Source organism: Camellia sinensis, chromosome 2 (genome assembly GCF_055761805.1).
Source record: "Camellia sinensis isolate YWXY chromosome 2, ASM5576180v1, whole genome shotgun sequence".
NCBI lineage: Eukaryota > Viridiplantae > Streptophyta > Magnoliopsida > Ericales > Theaceae > Camellia > Camellia sinensis.
In genome coordinates this window covers 34,322,132-34,335,050 of record NC_138962.1, presented here as the reverse complement: position 1 = coordinate 34,335,050, position 12,919 = coordinate 34,322,132, and positions in this window count along the sequence as shown.

Below are 12,919 nucleotides of genomic sequence, written 5' to 3'. Positions count from 1 at the left end.
TAGATTAGTCTTTCTGGCATGGTGAACTGAGCTTCTACTGTAGCCAAGGAGCTCGGTTGAGCCATGGTACAGAGTTGTTAGAGAAACCGGACAAGTAGCTCGATTGTTGAGTGATGGCATGGCTCCGTATCGAGCGTATCTCGGTTAAGAGTGCTATGCGGCGCCACGAGACTGCAGGAAGGGGATTGCACTATCCGTGCACGTTGAAGTCAGTTGGCGGTTTTGTTAGGTGGTGCTTAGTTGTATTTGTGCTGACACGTGGGAATAGGGGAGAGAAGAGCAAGTCCACGCATCCAATGGTGAGTGGACGCAAAAACACACACACAAGCTATATAAATGTAGCTGCGCCCCTAAAATTAGGTCTAGATCTTCCTCTGATAAGAACTCACCTACCACTTCGTCTCTCTCTCTCTCTCTTTTTCTCTCTCCCTAAGTGTGCTAACTTGATCGTTAGAGGGGTTTTCCGACAGCACACTGTCGGACAGCACACCGCCAGGTAACTTACCGGAGAGAGCTTTCTCAAGTCGATCGGAGTATAGCGCAGCTTGGACACAAGAAGTACGGGTAACGTCGAATATTTGGCTCCCGTACAATTGGCGCGGTCTATGGGAAAGCTCTTTCCGGTAAACAAAACCTTGTCCTCCAGGCTCTTCCAATCATCTTTCATAGCGAACAACGACGACGTACTATTGTCCGCCATCGACAGTATCACCCCGAAGTCTGTCTAGAGAAGAGATGGTCTTTCTATCATCCCTACTATGGCTGGTTTGGAGACCTCTCTTAGAAAACTCCCCAAAGATGCGCGAGATAAGCGCGCAAGGAGTACTGATCACTCACAGAGCCCCGACGGGCACCGGCAGCGAAGAGAATCGCACGCTCAGCGCCTCAAGCATAACTTGAGAGATCAAGACGCCATCATTTGAAGGATGGCGGCGGAGATGGAGGCACTAAAGTGACAGGTCAAAGGGAAGGGTGTTGCTGGAATGAGTGACCACAGTGAGTGCACCCAACCTCATCGCTCAGGTAGCCAGAGTCAGCGACGGACACCCTCACTCTCCATCACTAGAAACTATGGGGTTGGAGACTCCAATCCACCAGCAGAGAAGTCTAGCGCACATAATAGTAGTTACCGTGCCTCACATCCGTCGACGACGTCGAGATATTCCTACTCTGCCTATTCAGAGGACCTGAGGGACATCCTAGAAGAACGGGCATGCCAACGGGAGGCGCAAAGGGTAACGACGCTGTAGCGATTATCCCGTGGAGGTCACACTAGTGAGGAGGTTGTAATGCTGCCACCATAGCTAGCTGCACTTGTCCTTTTGGACAGAGACTTGGCAAGGCTAAGCGCCACCCCATTTTCTCTTGAGATAGAGATCGCACCGCTCTCTGCGGGCTTCTGCCAGCCCAAGTTTACGTTCTATGATGGTAAAACCGATCCGTACATGCACGTAAGCCACTTCCGGAAAGTTATGGCTGGATACAGGCGTAACAACGTTCTCATGTGCCTTATTTTCCCGTCAAGTTTGAGCGAGTTGGGCCTGAAGTGGTTTGAGAGGCTACTGGAGGAAATTATCGAAAGATGACAGCAATTGGCGGAAGCATTCGTGACCCGATTCAAAACTAACACCAAAACACTAAAGGAGGTTGACCACCTTCTGAGCTTCAAGATGGAATCGGGTGAGTCCCTCAAAGCATACAACGCCAAATATTAGGAAACCTTCAATGAGATCCTTGATTGCCCAACCAACCTAGCAATCACCCAATACAAGCGCGATCTCCCGGTCAGACATAGACTGAGGGACTCATTCACCATGAACCAACCGACTACCATGGAGCTATTGATGCACCGCATCAATGAGCACATCCGCGTAGAGAATAATGCAACCACGGCCACCGTGAAGGCGAATCCGGTGGCAACGGACAAAAGGGTGGCTGGAAAAGTTCACGCGGTCGGACAAGAGACAAACCATCTGAGTGACCATGCAAGAGAGTCAGATCGTGGTGCAGATCGCAGTAACTGAGGTAAAGGTCGCCGCAACGACCGTGCTGATTACCCCCGTGACGTTGCGACAGATACGAATAGAAAGTTGAACGCTCGAACAAGCATCACTACAGTTTTCAAGATCCTAATTTACCGCATCCTTAGCGAAATCCGCGACGAGATGTATATCTGGTTTCTGGCTAAGTTGGGCAATGAGCGGAAGGGCTTCAATCTGCGGTATTGTTGCACCTTTCATGGTAAATGAGGGCACCGTACGGAGGACTGTTTTCTTTTAAAACAACACTTGAAGGAGTTGGTTGTGCTGGTCACTTGAACGGGGCAACAAGGCCGCGCATCATGCTCTGACTGAGTCAAATGGTTTGGCCGCCCTAGAAGCACCACCCCAAGGAGTGGTCAATGTGATCTATGATATCATCGAGCCAGAGCGGGTATGCGAGCTCCGAGGGATGATAAAAAAAGTAGAACATATGAGGGAAGTCCTGTCTATCTAGCCCACGACCAAAAGGGGTAGAACCGAGGAGCAAAATGTGCTTAGTTTCTCAAATCGAGAACTTAGGCGGATTCAAACACCGCACAATGACGCTTTGGTAGTCTGACCCTTCGCGTCAGGGACTTTGACGTTAAACGCATTTTGATCAACCAAGGTAGCTTGGTCGAGATCATGTACTACGACGCCTTCAAGCAGCTCAAACTAAGAGATACAGATTTGGCTCCAGCAACTTCATCACTAGTTGGTTTTAACTCGTAACCGGAGTGGCCCATGGGAAAGATAATCCTACCGGTCAAAGCCGGATCCGTGGTCAAGCAGGTGGAGTTCTGGGTGTTGAAAGTGCCCTCCACATACAATATGATCCTAGGCAAGAGATGGCTTCATGCCATGCAGGCAATGATATCGACCTACCACCAAGTTATAAGGTTCCCCTTTGCTACGGGGGTGATTGAAGAGATTTGGGGCGATCAGGTCATGGCCACGTAGTGTTTCGTGGCCGTGAATGGGAGCCGAGCAGCCAAAGGCTTCGTACAAATGATCGAACGTCCGAAAAATCAAAGTGTCCTAGATGATGTGGGCACTAGGGCTGAAGAAAAGGCTGTTGAAGATTTGGTGGAGGTGTGGTGGATCAGCGAAGATAACCAAACAAGTTCTTTCTGTTAGGATCCAGGTTGACCGCCTAAGAACGGCTGGAGATGGTGGAGTTCTTTGTAGTGAATATCAAAGTGTTTGCATGGACGCCTAACGACATGCCTGACGTCGATCCAAACTTTATTTGCCACCAACTCAATGTTTTTCCAGATGCCCGGCTTGTTATTCAAAGAACGCAGAGATCAACCCTTCATCACGCCGAGGTAGTGGCAGAGGAGGTCAAAAACTTGCTTAAAGCCAGGGCAATCCAGGAAGTGCATTACCCTCGGTGGGTTTCTAACACGGTCGTGGTACCAAAGAAGAATGGGAAATGGTGAGTCTGCGTCGACTACAAGACGGTCAACCGAGCTTGCCCCAAAGACAGTTTTTCTTTGCCCAAAATCGACCAGTTAGTGAACCTTACAACCGGATAAAATCGACTCAGTTTCTTGGATGCATACCACGGTTATCACCAGATCGCCATGTATGAGCCTAACCGGGAGATTACCTCTTTCACAACACTGAGGGGATTGTTCTGCTACAAAGTCATGCCTTTTGGCTTAAAAAATGCCGGGGGCGACCTTCCAGAGAATGGTGACCAAGATGTTCGCCCCGCTGCTCGACCACACGATGGAGGCTTACATCGATGACATGGTGGTCAAAAGCAAACGTGAGGCCGACCACTTGACCGACCTAGCAGAGATGTTCGTCATTCTTAAACAACACAAGCTGCGTCTGAATACGTCAAAGTGTGCCTTCGGCATGGACTCAGAGAGATTCCTGGGTTTTCTGGTCACCAACCGAGGCGTTGAGGTGAACCCTTTCCAAATCAAAGCCATATAGGAATTGAAGCTACCCAACTCGGCAAAGGACGTGCTACATCTTGCCGATATGGCAGCCATGCTTGACCGATTTATAAGCCAGTCATCAGATCGTTGCCGTCCTTTCTTCCGAGCCTTGAAGTCCAAGTTTTTATGGAACGAAGAATGTGATAAAGCCTTGGCCGAGCTAAAGATATATTTGTCTTCTGCCCCACTCTTGGTCACGTCGAAGCACGAAAAATAACTCTACCTTTACCTGGCTGTTTCTCAATATGCTGTTAGCGCGGTGCTCGTCCGAGCAGAAGGCACCCAACATTTACCGATCTTTTACGTAAACAAAACCTTGCTCCCGGCGAAGTCGAGATGCTTGCCGCTGGAAAAACTTACTTTGGCATTAATGATGGCCTCTCAGAAATTGTCACATTACTTCCACGCTCACACGATCGTGGTGCTAACTGAGTTCCCTTTGAAAGCCTTATTTGAGCAGGCGGACTTCTCTGGCCGAATTCTAAAATGGGCAGTCGAGTTGGGGCAATTCGACGTCAAGTTTCAACCCCGCACAGCCATCAAAGCCCAAGCATTAACAAACTTTGTTGCGGAATTCTCGCCTGGAATTCATCCGATTTGCCCGGTGGATCTTACCGAGGCAACCGAGCAGATGAAGGTAAGCATGGCGAAAATTATTGGCGACGCAGAAGTTGCACACCCATCTACAAACCCATCACTTGAAGGTCTAGTTCAGCCTGGCAATGCGACGTTGGATTTGGGAATAACAAGTCAACCTGTTGGATACAGTGCCACATCACCAAGGGGGGAAGGAGGCCCGTTTGTTGCAATCGTTAACGGCACGCTTGCAGTAGAAATAACCGAGCAGCCGAGCAACCATGATCGCCTAAACCTTCAAACATCCTAGGATCCCTCAGAATGCTGGAAACTTTTCATTGGCGAAATGTAGAAACTTTTTGTGGATGGCGCCTCAAACTAGCATGGAGCCGGGCTAGTCGTAGTTTTGATCTCGCTGGACGGACTAACTATCGAACATTCCATCACGCTCGGGTTTCTAACATCAAACAACGAGGCCGAGTACAAAGCATTGCTAGCCGGACTGAAAACCGCGCTCCAATTGCGAGCATTCGAGCTAATGGTCTATAACGACTCTCAACTCGTTGTAAACCAAGTATCTGGAGAATATGAAGCCAAATATGACAAGATGGCCAAATACCAAACTTTGGTGAGAGAACAAATCAAAAAGTTTCAAGCCATAACAGTTTAACAAATTAGCCGAGAAGATAACACTGGGGCAGACAAGTTAGCCTGTTTGGCTTCCATATCCAACAAATCAACCCCCGGCCCTCTCTTGATTGAATTCCTCCCAAGGCCCAGCATTGAAGACTCACAGCAGATGGAAGTTCTATGCACCGAGCTAGGTCCTTCTTGGATGGACCCTATCATCCTTTTCCTCAAGGAAAGGATCCTGCCGACCGACAAGAAAGAGACACACAAAATTTGAGTGAAGTCTGAGTAGTTTTGGCTCTCTCCATCCGACACTTTGTACAAAAAGTCATTCACCGGTCCATACCTCAAATGCGTTCACCCACACAGAGTCGATACTTTTCTTTACGAGATCCATAAAGGAATGTGTGAGAGCCACATCAACGGGAGATCTTAAGCCTACCGCGCTATTTCGCAGGGCTACTGGTGGCCGTGCATGCAAGCAGATGCACAGAAATGTGTGAGAAAATGCGAGAAGTTCTAGAAGTTTGCCCACCAAATTCATCAGTCGGCTAAAAGCTCCTTCCTCTCACGAGTCCTTGGCCTTTCGCAATAGGGGGGCTTGACATAGTGGGACCACTCCCGACCGCACCAGGGAATCGCAAGTTCTTTATAGCGACGACGGACTACTTCACCAAGTGGGTTGAAGCCGAGCCCTTGGCGACAATTAAAGAAAAAGATGTGAAGAAATTTGTTTAGCAGAATGTGGTAACACCGTTTGGCGTCCCCAAGGCTTTGATCTCCAACAACGGCACTCAATTTGATGGACGGTTGTTTAGAGGATTTTGTAAGGAACTAAAGATAGAATTCTATAATTCCACCCCGCCCTACCCTCAGTCCAACGGCCAAGCTGAAACATCAAACAAGACCATTCTAGATGGGCTGAAAAAAAGATTAGAGAAAGCCAAAGGAAAGTGGGCCGAGGAACTTCCAAATGTTCTCTGGGCTTACCGAACAACACCAAGACGCTTAACCGGGGAGACACCGTTCGCCTTGGCATATGGTATGGAGGCAGTCATCCCATTGGAGATCGATATGCCCACCGTCTGCAGTAAAAATTTTAAGCCCAACCTGAACGCCAAAGCCATTGCCTTAGAATTGGACCTAGTAGAAGAACGCTGAGAAAAGGCCTTGATCCATGTCGCAGCATATCAACAAGAACTATCCCAAAAGTATAACAAAACAGTTCACCCTAGACCGTTCAAAGTTGGGGATTGGGTCCTAAGGAAGGTGATGAGCAACACCCTGGTGCCAGGCGAAGGAAAACTGAGGGCAAACTGGGAAGGGCCTTACAAGATCACCGATCTAGCGGGCAAAGGGCCATACTATCTGGAAGACTTGGATGGCAAAGCTATACCACGGCCATGGAACGCAGCCAATCTGAAGTTGTTTTATTTTTAGTTCCCTTCTTTCAATGTAATTTTTTGTGAAAGGCAAACATTCCTCTCAATTTACCAATTTAATTCTTCTCGTCGCCTTGTAAATTCATGAACGTAATAGCAAAGAGTTACCGTGCTTAGCCAATTTGTTGTGATTAATGGATTGTGCAATGAACAAGGGGCAATTGGTCCCAGCCAAAATGATTTAGCTCGGCCAATAGAGTTGATGAAGTATTCAACTCTGTTCTTATAACCGAGATGATTTTGCTCGATCAATTGAGTTAGTGAATTGTTCAACTCCAAGATTCTAGTCGAGATGATTTAGCTCGGCCAATAGAGTTGATGAAGTGTTCAACTCTGTTCTTATAACCGAAATGATTTTGCTCGGTCAATTGAGTTGGTGAATTGTTCAATTCCAAGATTCTAGCTGAGATAATTTAGCTCGGCCAATAGAGTTGATGAAGTGTTCAACTCTGTTTTTATAACCGAGATGATTTTGCTCGGTCAATTGAGTTGGTGAATTATTCAACTTTAAGATTTTAGCCGAAATGATTTAGCTCGGCCAATAGAGTTGATGAAGTGTTTAACTCTCTTCTTATAACTGAGATGATTTTGCTCGATCAATTGAGTTGGCGGATTGTTCAACTCTAAGATTTTAGCCAAAATGATTTAGCTCAGCCAATCGAGTTGATGAATTGTTCAACTCCAAGGTTTTAGCCGAGATGATTTTGTTCGGCCAATACAGTTAATGAATTGTTCAAATCTATGATTTTAGCCGAGATTATTTTTGTCCAGCCATCGGAGTTGATAAAGTGTCCAATCCCGTTATTTTAACCGAAATCATCTAGCTCGGTCAATTGAGTTGATGAGTTGTTTTATTCCGTTCAATTGATTTTAGCCGAGATGCTTTTACTTGGTCACAAGTCAAAAGTCATTTTTACTAGGCAGACTCGTTATGTTCCACTTTTTAACCGAGATGATTTTCCCTGGTTCAATCAGTGGGTACTTTTCCGGCACAGATTGCACGGTTGTAAGGAAGACACATAACATACATTGCAAAAATACTCGAGATAAGTTGTTAAAAACTTTGATTAATTGAACATTTAAATACATGAGGTGGGGCTTGCAGCCCGACTACAAAAATTCAAAGTAAAAAGATGGAGCATTAATGGCTACGCTAAGGAGGATGGGTCGGCAAACTCATCTCTGGCCCATTCCGTCACGACTGCCAGGTCGACCACGGCAGCTTTTTCTTTGTCGTCGGGCTTCTTTTAGCCGGCCTCATCCTCGGCCTCTTCTTCGGCCTCCTCTTGCAAAGAGTTGAAGACTTCATTGGCATAGGGTATCAAATAGACCGGCAGGAATGCGGGAGGAGGAGAGGTGAACACCTCGGTCTTAGATCCTTGGCCAAGTTTTTCACAAGCAGCCTTCCCACTGGATTTGAAGTAGATGTCCTTGGTAGCTTCAACTTGTTTGATATAGTTGTCCTTGGCCTCCTTGAAACCAAGGTTGTTGGCCTCATCCACGGCGTTCTGCCTCGCTTGCTTTTCAGCTTCTAACTCGACCTTCAGAGCATCCTTCTCTTACTCGGCCCTAACGAGCTAGCCAAGAATTCTGGCAATCTCAAGAGAGGCCTTAGTTCAGCCAAGTACGTATTGGCGTAAGATCTCGGCCAGGCCCAAGTTTAAACCAATCCGGTGGTTCAGCTTGGCCATGCCGTTTATGATCCTGAATGCGTTGGTGGACACTTGTGTTTGAGCGAGCCCAGTACGTCTCAGGAACTCGCAGATCAAGAGTCGCATAGGGAAGCGTAACCCTCCTTCGACTATGCATAGCAAGATGAAGGGGCAGGACTCCAGCCTACCCCGTGGGTTTATGCCCTCCTCACCAAGCTTCAGATGCATGCCAGCTAGAATGCCATACACTTCTCGAAACGCGGTCATCGTCCCGGCGTATTGACAAGGAAGTGGTAGCGCCCTATTGCCAACTTGTTTAGCACAGCAATGTTAAGTTTGCAAAATTTTGCACGGTGGTTGCTTGGTCTTTGAGAGCCCCTATGTAGATGTCTAGTCCCCTATGAATCTGCAGTGAAAAACCAAGTGTAAGTGATAGCGCAAGCGCGCAAACGAGCTCGATTTTAGCTCTGTCACTTTGGGGATAATGGCACCTCGGTCCCAATTTCAAGCATGACAACCCAATTGCTCGAACAAACCAGATATTAGCCTGATCGAGCGGCTCAATGCGTTTAATATCTCAGTTTTGCCCCTAGGTTCTACAAACAAGAGACTTGCTCGATTAAGGCATGATTTAAGATCAAACAGAGGTTTGTAGCTCGATCAATCCCAAATCCTCACACCTTCATCACAGAAGATGGTGAACAGTGTCGAAGATGAGGGGCGAAGACGTTTTATGTCCTCTAAATTGGATGAAAACCCTAGTCTAACCCCATTTTCAGCATTTTGTTGTTACTATTATCCTACCCTAAGACTCATCTATGGAAGTTAGGGTTTAAGAGCATAAAAAATAAAGAGAAGAAAGGAGCACGAAGAACTAACGAAGAACAGAGGAGTTAAAAACTTACAGGTTATGGCACAAATTGAAGCTCCAAACGAAGAGATGAAGTTTCAATGACAACGACAAGGTTGAATTCCCTCGAGAGACAGCTTTGATTCTAGTAAAATAAATGAAAATCGGAGGTTGGGTATGCTCTGGAAGGATGTCTGAGAGGAAGATGAACAGTAAGAGAAGAGATATAAAGGGCCACACGATGTACATATAAGGGAACAAAAAGTGCCAAGATTTGAACTTGAAGAGACGTCATAAGGCAGCGGGGTTGGCTATACGAAGCCAATGAGTGGAGGACATGTGTCTATAACATGACCGGTGTCAGTTTCAATAGGACAATTTGAAAAATCAAAGCGCCAGCCGAGCAAGTCATGGGACTTAGTGTGAAATTTAGGATGGTAAATGACTTGGGGAGAAAGACTGAACAGATGAGCGATCCCGGCCGGAGAATGTAATTCCGGTCACGCTAGCGCAGACGGAATTAAGGGGCAATTGAGAGGGAGGTTTGTGACCGAAAAATTGGGCCGAGCTGGTTGGGCCAGAATCAGGAGTTTCTGCTCGGCCTATCTTAAGTGCGTATTAAACCGAGGTCTTATTTCGGTTGGGCGAGAATAATGGTAGATAACCGGTCTTGGGAGTTATGCACTATTCAAAGCAGGGCTAGATTAGTCTTTCCGGCGTGGTGAGCCGAGCATCTGCTGTAGCCAAGGAGCTCGGTTGAGCCGTGGTACGAAGTTGTTAGAGAAATCAGATAAGTAGCTCGGTTCTTAAGTGATGGCATGGCTCTGTGTCGAGCGTATCTCGATCGAGAGTGCTATGCAGCACCACGAGACTGAAGGAAGGGAATTGCACTGTCCGTGCACGTTGAAGCCGTTTGGTGGTTTTGTTAGGTGGTGTTTAGTTGTATTTGCGCTGACACGTGGGAAGATGGAAAGGAGAGTAGGTCCACACGTCCAATGGTGAATGGACGCAGAAGCACACGCAGAAGCTATATAAACGGAGCTGCGCCCCCAAAGTTAGGTCTGGATCTTCCTCTAATGAGAACTCACCTACCACTCTCTCTCTCTCTCTCTCTCTCTCTCTCTCTCTCTTTTCCTCTCTCCTTGAGTGTGCTAACTTGATCATCGAAAGGGTTTTCCGGTAGCATACCGCTGGGTAACTCACCTTCATTGTGTTCTCAGGTCAATCGAAGTATAGCACAGCTTGGACAAAAGGAGTACGGGCAACGTCAAATATTTGGCTCCGCAAATCAGAGGCCACCAATTTCTATATAAATGATCTTATAGTGCATAGTCAGACTATAACAAAAAAGAGAATAATATAGTCATGTCCAATAAGTTCTTCCTTTCTTTTCTAGTGATTCTAGCTGCCACCATGCAAGGAACTCATGCAGTCGAATTCAATGTCACCAACAATGTACCAAAAACCCCCGGAGGAATCCAGTTCACAAATGAAATCGGGCTCAATTACACCCAATGAACACTAATCTCTGCCACATATTTCATATGGTGCGTCTTCCAAGAGAACACCGATGCGGACAGAAAGAACGTGGCGAAAGTGAGCCTATTCATCGACACCATGAATGGCGTCGCCTACATAAGAGATGATGAGATCCACGTTAGCGCAAATTACATACAAGGGTACTTGGGAGATATTAAAACTGAGATCACCGGGGTGGTGTATCATAAGATAACGCACGTGTAGCAGTGGGATAGGAGCCCCCAAACTGTTGCTCCTGGAGGACTGATAGAAGGTGTTGCAGATTTTGTGAGGTTGAAAGTAGGATATGCACCAAGTCACTAGATAAAACCCGGGCAGGGAAACCAGTGGGATCAGGGTTATAATGTTATAGCCCGGTTTTTGGACTATTGTGACAGTATAAGAAATGGGTTTGTGGCAGAACTTAACAAGAAGATAAGAAATGGTTATAGTGCTGACTACTTTGTTGAGCTGCTGGGAAAGACAGTTGATCAGCTCTGGAGTGACTATAAGACCAAGTATAGCAACTAGACATGTTCTATAATGGGCATATGAGTCATGTATGAATACACACTAAAAAGTATTTGTACAACTGATTTTCTATTATGAATAATAAACAAATGGGAGCTGTTGTAGTGTGCAAGGCTTGAAACTTGCACACAATATGCAGGTTAATTCTCAGCCATTAGATTTGATTAAATTAATCTAAACCCTTCAATATTTTATACAGTTTATACCATTTACCTGCCAAACCGGTTGAAACTTTCCTAGCCATTCTCTCCACTTTCATCAGTCACCTCTCTCTCTCTGTCGTTTGGCTAAACAGGACTCCCTTCTCTCTTCTCTGGTCGTCTTCCATGAATGGAGATCGAAGTCGCAGGCTGTGCAAGGATTGAAGAGGTAGGGCTCTGAAATCCCTAAAAATTTCTCCCCTTGCTCCAAATCTATGGTTTCTCCCTCTCTCTCTCTCTCTGATTTCTCTGTCCGTTCTCTTGCTCGTTATCATCTGTCACTCTCATCTCTTGCTTTCGAAGGCTTCTTGAAGGTCTATGTCTTCTCCAGTAGCTTATTGGTTCAAAAGAGTTCTCATTGAAGAGGTATGGCTTGAAATCCATAAAGCTCTATTTCTCGATATATAGGCAATTCCATGAATCAAACTGTTTCTCGCACAACTTGATTATAAGATATATTGGGTGAAATTTGTTGGTAGAATTTGATATATTGTATCTAATAATGGATTCTTTGCCTAGTTGGTTACTTACTGTCTTACTTGTTCTTTTCTTAATTTTGTTTTCTATATTTTATCTCGTCTCTTGCCTATTTACCGTTTGAATGTAATATTTGTTTCATGGCCTCATGGGTTTCAATTGAAAAATTAGGGATTGAAAAAATTAGGTTTGGGGTTGGGATTATTTCTGTATCCATTATAGTTAACTTAATATATTTTTAATTGATTAAATTGTCTGTATAACTTGATTTTGATTTTCATTCAGTTGGTAAATAGGAGAAATTATTCAATGCTCGTGGAGCAATGGTAAATAGGCAATTCAGGTTGTTCTGAATCAAGTTCCTTCAAGTTGTTCTCAATTGACAGTCGACGATCTTCTAGAGGTGCGAATTGCAAATCTCTCTCTCTCTCTCTCATAACGAATAGAGCTATGTTCCCAATCTCTGTTATTGTACATTTTCAATTTCATTGAAGATGCTTTCAAGAGCACACTGATTATCTGTGCATGAGGTGTGTTCTCACTGGTTCATTCAAATTTGTTCGATTTTTATCATTTTGATTGCTGTTAAGAGTGTAATTTTAATTTATATTTTGGTCGATTGATGCTTATTTTATACTAATCTATAAATCTGGAGTGTTTTTGCTCTGTTTCTTTAGGTTTTGTAAGTTGATTTTGTGTGTACGTTTTTTCAAGTGTTTGGTATAGAACACAAAAGTTTCTAGGGTTTTGATTTTGGTTTTTTAATTTTGTATAATTTTGAGTTTTGAAAGCTATTAATTGATGAAGCTAGGGTTTATGAGGTTAATTTAATGAAGCTAGGGTTGGGTGGATGTTAATAGGGAAGGTGCATTGATACTTACACAACTATGGCTTTAGTTTTCAAGTTTGAATAAGACTTTTTGACTGGAAAAATAAAGCCCTAAGCAAGTGCATGTGGGTTTTCACACTATGTTGGGTTGCTTTGACTTCATCCACTAGCATTTTATAATCTCCACCTCTACTTTTATTTTTGGGAAGCCATTCCAAAATGAAAAGTAAAATTGAATTCA